We start from the raw sequence: 7,500 nt of genomic DNA, 5'->3' as shown, positions 1-7,500 counted from the left end.
TGAAAATCGTGTTCCCGAAAATCTCCGGGCACGCCACCTCCATCTTCGCGCAAAACAAACCGTTTTGAGGTCGGCGGGAGTCGGCCCGGTCGTCCGTCCGGTCGTGTCGCACTGACGCCCGCCGCGGGGCCGCAAACTGCGGGGTCATAGAGACTTCCGGTGGTAAGTCGTTAACCGTGATCGGGACCGCCCGGACAAGAAATGCCATTTTCTGGCCGGCGGGAGACGGGCCGATAGGCCTGGCGGGAAAGGCGCGCCGCGGCCCCGCTGAAGGCCGCACATCGGACCTCCTCGACTTCCGCCGTCAAATCGTTAACCTGCGGCGGGCAAAAAAGAAGCGACGCCAGCTTTCGGACTTAGTGCAATTCTCGAATGTCGCGGATGACTTGGCGGTACGAGCGTTCGGAAGTCCCGCCGGAATTGCGACGCTTCGAACGGTCGAGGCGGCCAATCTCGACCTCAGCGGCGGCACTGGCGCGATACACGTTTCTGCCGCCAGGGGGGGGGGGGGGTGGGGGGGGGGGGGGGGGGGGCAAGCCAGCCGGCCGGGGGCGCCCGGCGCCGATCCGGCGCTTACTCGACACGCTCGAGCATCCGAACCCGTCTTATCTACGGGACCGCCGTTGCCACTTGAACACCTTTCGCCGAGAGTATCCGGGCACCCCACCTACCCGCCGGAATCACGAACCACGAGGTAGAAGTCAGGAACCAACAGGAGAAGTCGTGAACTAAATGGCGAATTCATGAACCAAACGGAGAGAAGTCATGAACCGAGCGGTTTAGGGTCAGGGTGAGGGTTGTTAGGGTGAGGCCGTTAGGGTGAGGCCGTTGCTTCGAGCGGGAAGATGGGCAGCCCCGCCCCCCCCCCCCCCCCCCCCCCCCCCGTTGGGTGGAAGGAAACCTCTGCTGCGGGCCCGGCAACCATCCCGAACGGACCCGCTGGGTCCAAATGTCTGCCGCGGGCGGTCCTGCTGCGGTCGCGGGTTCGTTGGAAACCTCTCCTGCTGCTGGCATGGCCACCCTCCCCCCCCCGCCCGACTGACGACCCTGCGGGCCCGGCGACCCGGTGTCCCGTTGCCGCGCGGGGAGTGATCCTCGGGGCCGTGCCGGGCGGGCCCAGCGACACGAAGAGAGTGGGGGGGGGGTCGGAGGGAGTGGCACTGGGGAGAGAGGGGTGGGGGAGAGAGTGCCCCCCCCCCCCCCCCCCATTAGGGGCGAGTTTATGCAGTCATCAGAGTTTATACCTAACCTCATGATGCTTTATTAGCCGGATAGGCTGTCTGACCTCGCCCCCAGTCCCTACTCCTTCCACTGGATTCTTCTTATACCCTCTTTTTCTTCGTGCCCCCCCCCCCCCCCCACGCAGGGAGGGTTCCAAGAGGGAGGAGGGAGGGAGGGAGTCCCGGGGCCGTGAGAGAGAGAGAGAGCCTCATTAGCTGCTAGGTTCACCTCATTAGCTGCTAGCTAACGCGTCAGACCTTTTACATTCTTTAGAGGATTGAAACCTCAGGGCCTTTAACCCCCGTTCACCGTTTACACTCAACGATCCTTCCGAACAAAACCCTTACACATCTGTCCGTCCAACTGACCCCCGAGATACCTAACACGCAGATTAACACGTCAGCGGTGATCGGCGTGTCATAGAGGAGTCACAAAGACGGGCAAAATAGAGTGGTTGAATAAAAAATACTCACTCAATTGGCCGTGATTTAACGTAGCACACAATGATGCAAAGCCCATGCAAAGTCCAGTGGCCCAAGCAAACAAATAAGATAGATCTGGCTCGGCGTTCCTCATCTCCACATCGTCACCCAGCACGCCGACGCCCAATAACAATTCCCCCGCAAATTGTGCACCTCGAGCGGCAGTACTTTAAACGGCGCCGTCTTCGGCGTGGACGGCATGAACCAAGTCGGCAAGCATCGTCACCCAGCACACAGACGTCCACTAACAATTCCTCCCCCCTGCAAATTGCGCGCCGCGAACGGCAGTACTTTCAAGTATGCCGCCTTCGGCGGGGACATCGTGAACCAAATCGGCAGGCAGGCGTCGTCAGCCGGTCGACCGACCCCCAGTTGCATTGCCCCAACGGCCATTGTGCACTTCGAACAGAACAGTGCTTTTAAAATATTCCGCCTGCCGCGTGTACATCATGAAACAAATGGAAAGGACGAACCGGGCGTGCAACCGATGCACGGAGAGTGACAGGTCGTCAAGCAAGTCCGTGGCAATCCGTCGGCCGACTCGGCCGCGGCCAGCAGAGGCGTTTTGGCCCGGGCGCGCCGAACTTTGCGCGCCCTCGGTATGCGTAACACTAGCACATGCCTTCAAAACTCACTACAAAATAACCCCAAAGTATGCCGCCTTCCCCGTGGGCCTTGTTACCAATATCTTGCCCTGCTTCCTGATGCCCTTATGGGGTCGGCTCTGTTCTTGCAGAACCCTCAGGTGGTGCAGAGTCTGGGCCATTTTATCAATATCTTGCCCTGATTCCTGATGCCCTTATGGGGTCGGCTCTGTTCTTGCAGAACCCTGAGGTGGTGCAGAGTCTGCGCCTTGTTATCAATATCTTGCCCTGCTTCCTGAAACCCTTATGGGGTTGGTTCTGTTACAAAACCCTCAGGTGGTGCAGAGTCTGGGCCACTTTATAAATAACTCTGCCTGCATTAGGGTCAGGGTTAGGGTTAGGGTTAGGGTTAGGGTTAGGGTTAGGGTTAGGGTTAGGGTTAGGGTTAGGGTTAGGGTTAGGGTTAGGGTTAGGGTTAGGGTTAGGGTTAGGGTTAGGGTTAGGGTTAGGGTTAGGGGTAGGGGTAGGGGTAGGGGTAGCGGTAGGGGTAGGGGTAGGGGTAGGGGTAGTTTGAACTACTGCCGCTCCAGGCGCGCACTGTGCGTGGGTAATTTTCAGTGGGCGTCGGTGTGCTGGGTGACGATGCCGCCCAGACTCTGCACCACCTGAGGGATCTGCAAGAACAGAGCCGAACCCGCAAGGGTATCGGGAAGCAGGGCAAGATATTGATAACAAGGCCCAGACTCTGCACCACCCGAGGGTTCTGCAAGAACAGAGCCGACCCCATAAGGGTATCAGGAAGCAGGGTGAGATAGTGACACCATTTGTAAAACCGGCAAATCCCACCCAGGAAACATTGCAAAAATTGGCCTCTAATGCTGGAACGTGGGTAAAGCCAAACAAACACGACACGTTTTAAAAGAACGTTACTAAAACAGCCTGGGATATGCCCATGACAAAGGATAGGCCGAACCTCACCAGAAAAAAAGAGAGGGAGACCACGGCAGAGCTGAGGGATAAACATGAGATGGTGATAAAACCAGCAGACGAGGGGAGCAGTAGGGTTACAAATTAATGTCAATATGGGGCCTGCTCCCACTGGGTAATAGACAAAAACATAGAACAGGGTGACAGGAGAGACTGGATAGCACAGAGGATAACCCGTGAGCGAAATAATGGGGTGTATGCAGTTCAATGTAAGGAGTGTACCTTACGGTACATAGGGGAAACAGGTAAAACAGCCTCAGCGGTGATCGACGTGTCAAAGAGGAGTCACAAAGACGGGCAAAATAAAGTGGTTGATTATAGACAATAGACAATAGACAATAGGTGCAGGAGTCGGCCATTCAGCCCTTCGAGCCAGCACCGCCATTCAATGCGATCATGGCTGATCACTCTCAATCAGTACCCCGTTCCTGCCTTCTCCCCATACCCCCTCACTCCGTTATCCTTAAGAGCTCTATCCAGCTCTCTCTTGAAAGCATCCAACGAACTGGCCTCCACTGCCTTCTGAGGCAGAGAATTCCACACCTTCACCACTCTCTGACTGAAAAGGTTCTTCCTCATCTCCGTTCTAAATGGCCTACCCCTTATTCTTAAACGGTGGCCCCTTGTTCTGGACTCCCCCAACATTGGGAACATGTTTCCTGCCTCTAATGTGTCCAATCCCCTAATTATCGTATATGTTTCAATAAGATCCCCCCTCATTCTTCTAAATACCAGTGTATACAAGCCCAATCGCTCCAGCCTTTCAACATACGACCGTCCCGCCATTCCGGGAATTAACCTAGTGAACCTACGCTGCACGCCCTCCATAGCAAGAATATCCTTCCTCAAATTTGGAGACCAAAACTGCACACAGTACTCCAGGTGCGGTCTCACCAGGGCCCGCTACAACTGTAGAAGGACCTCTTTGCTCCTATACTCAACTCCTCTGGTTACGAAGGCCAACATTCCATTGGCTTTCTTCACTGCCTGCTGTACCTGCATGCTTCCTTTCATTGACTGATGCACTAGGACATCCAGATCTCGTTGAACTCCCCCTCCTCCTAACTTGACACCATTCAGACAATAATCTGCCTTTCTACTCTTACTTCCAAAGTGAATAACCTCGCACTTATCTACATTAAACTGCATCTGCCATGTATCCGCCCACTCACACAACCTGTCCAAGTCATCCTGCAGCCTTATTGCATCTTCCTCACAATTCACACTACCCTCCAGCTTAGTATCATCTGCAAATTTGCTAATGGTACTTTTAATCCCTCCGTCTAAGTCATTAATGCATATCGTAAATAGCTGGGGTCCCAGCACCGAACCTTGCGGTACCCCACTGGTCACTGCCTGCCATTCCGAGAGGGACCCATTTATACCCACTCTTTGCTTTCCGTCTGTCAACCAATTTTCTATCCATGTCAGTACCCTACCCCCAATACCACGTGCCCTAATTTTGCCCACTAATCTCCTATGTGGGAGCTTGTCGAAGGCTTTCTGAAAGTCGAGGTACACCACGTCCACTGACTCTCCCCTGTCAATTTTCCTAGTTACATCCTCAAAACATTCCAGTAGATTTGTCAAGCATGATTTCCCCTTCGTAAATCCATGCTGACTCGCAATGATCCTGTTACTGCTATCCAAATGCTCAGCAATTTCGTCTTTTCTAATTGACTCCAGCATCTTCCCCACCACTGATGTCAGACTAACTGGTCTATAATTACCCGTTTTCTCTCTCCCTCCCTTCTTAAAAAGTGGGATAACATTTGCTATCCTCCAATCCACAGGAACTGATCCTGAATCTATATAGAACATTGAAAAATGATCTCCAATGCTTCCACTATTTCTAGAGCCACCTCCTTAGGTACCCTGGGATGCAGACCATCAGGCCCTGGGGATTTATCAGCCTTCAGTCCCATCAGTCTACCCAAAACCATTTCCTGCCTAATGTGGATTTCCTTCAGTTCCTCCATCACCCTAGGTTCTCCGGCCCCTAGAACATTTGGGAGATTGTGTGTATCTTCCTCAGTGAAGACAGACCCAAAGTAACGGTTTAACTCGTCTGCCATTTCTTTGTTCCCCATAATAAATTCCCCCGTTTCTGTCTTCAAGGGACCCACATTTGCCTTGACTATTTTTTTCCTCTTCACGTACCTAAAAAAACTTTTGCTATCCTCCTTTATATTATTGGCTAGTTTACCCTCGCACCTCATCTTTTCTCCCCGCATTGCCTCTTTAGTTAACTTTTGTTGCTCTTTAAAAGAGTCCCAATCCTCTGTCTTCCCACTCTTCTTTGCTATGTTATACCTCCTCTCCTTAATTTTTATGCTGTCCCTGACTTCCCTTGTCAGCCACAGGTGTCTCTTACTCCCCTTAGAGTCTTTCCACCTCTTTGGAATAAATTGATCCTGCAACCTCTGCATTATTCCCTGGAATACCTGCCATTGCTGTTCTACCGTCTTCCCTGCTAGGGCCTCCTTCCAGTCAATTTTGGCCAGCTCCCGCCTCATGCCTCTGTAATCCCCTTTGCTATACTGTAATACAGACACTTCCGATTTTCCCTTCTACCTTTCCATTTGCAGAGTAAAACTTATCGTGTTGTGATCACTGCCTCCTAACGGCTCTTTTACCTCTAGTCCCCTTATCAGATCAGGATCATTAAAAACACTCACTCTATTGGCCGTGATTTAACCTAGCACACAGTGTTGCAAAGCCCATGCAAAGTCCAGTGGGCCAAGCAAACAAATAAGATAGATCTGGCTCGGCGTTCCACATCTCCACATCGTCACCCAGCACGCCGACGCCCATTAACAATTCCCCCGCAAATTGTGCACCTCGAGCGGCAGTACTTTAAACGGCGCCGTCTTCGGCGTGGACGGCATGAACCAAGTCGGCAAGCATCGTCACCTAGCACACAGACGTGCACTAACAATTCCTCCCCCCGCAAATTGCGCGCCGCGAACGGCGGTACTTTCAAGTATGCCGCCTTCGGCGGGGACATCGTGAACCAAATCGGCAGGCAGGCGTCGTCAGCCGGTCGACCGACCCCCAGCTGCATTTCCCCAACGGACATTGTGCACTTCGTACAGAACAGTGCTTTTAAAATATTCCGCCTGCCGCGTGGACATCATGAACCAAATGAGCAGGCAGGCATCATATCATATCATATCATACACATACAGCCGGAAACAGGCCTTTTCGGCCCTCCAAGTCCGTGCCGCCCAGCGATCCCCGTACATTAACATTATCCTATACCCACTAGGGACAGTCAGCCCCCAGCACAACGACGCCCCCGCTAACAATTCCCCACGCACATGGTGCGCTCGAGCTGCAGCACTTTAAAGTACGCCGCCTTCGGCGGGGACATCGTGAACCAAAGGAGCAGGCAGCCATGGTCACCGCCAGCACAACGACGGCGCCGCTAACAATTCCCCGCGCACCTTGTGCGCTCGAGCTGCAGTACTTTAAAGTACGCCGCCTTCGGCGGGGACATCGTGAACCAAAGGAGCAGGCAGCCATGGTCACCGCCAGCACAACCACGGCGCCGCTAACAATTCCACGCGCACCTTGTGCGCTCGAGCTGCAGTACTTTAAAGTACGCCGCCTTCGGCGGGGACATCGTGAACCAAAGGAGCAGGCAGCCATGGTCACCGCCAGCACAAGCACGGCGCCGCTAACAATTCCCCGCGCACCTTGTGCGCTCGAGCTGCAGTACTTTAAAGTACGCCGCCTTCGGCGGGGACATCGTGAACCAAAGGAGCAGGCAGCCATGGTCACCGCCAGCACAACCACGGCGCCGCTAACAATTCCACGCGCACCTTGTGCGCTCGAGCTGCAGTACTTTAAAGTACGCCGCCTTCGGCGGGGACATCGTGAACCAAAGGAGCAGGCAGCCATGGTCACCGCCAGCACAAGCACGGCGCCGCTAACAATTCCCCGCGCACCTTGTGCGCTCGAGCTGCAGTACTTTAAAGTACGCCGCCTTCGGCGGGGACATCGTGAACCAAAGGAGCAGGCAGCCATGGTCACCGCCAGCACAACCACGGCGCCGCTAACAATTCCCCGCGCACCTTGTGCGCTCGAGCTGCAGTACTTTAAAGTACGCCGCCTTCGGCGGGGACATCGTGAACCAAAGGAGCAGGCAGCCATGGTCACCGCCAGCACAAGCACGGCGCCGCTAACAATTCCCCGCGCACCTTGTGCGCTCGAGCTGCAGTACT

This window comes from Rhinoraja longicauda, unplaced genomic scaffold (assembly GCF_053455715.1).
Source record: "Rhinoraja longicauda isolate Sanriku21f unplaced genomic scaffold, sRhiLon1.1 Scf000087, whole genome shotgun sequence".
NCBI lineage: Eukaryota > Metazoa > Chordata > Chondrichthyes > Rajiformes > Arhynchobatidae > Rhinoraja > Rhinoraja longicauda.
The sequence above is the reverse complement of the archived record's forward strand: the minus strand, read 5'-3'. Positions refer to the sequence as shown.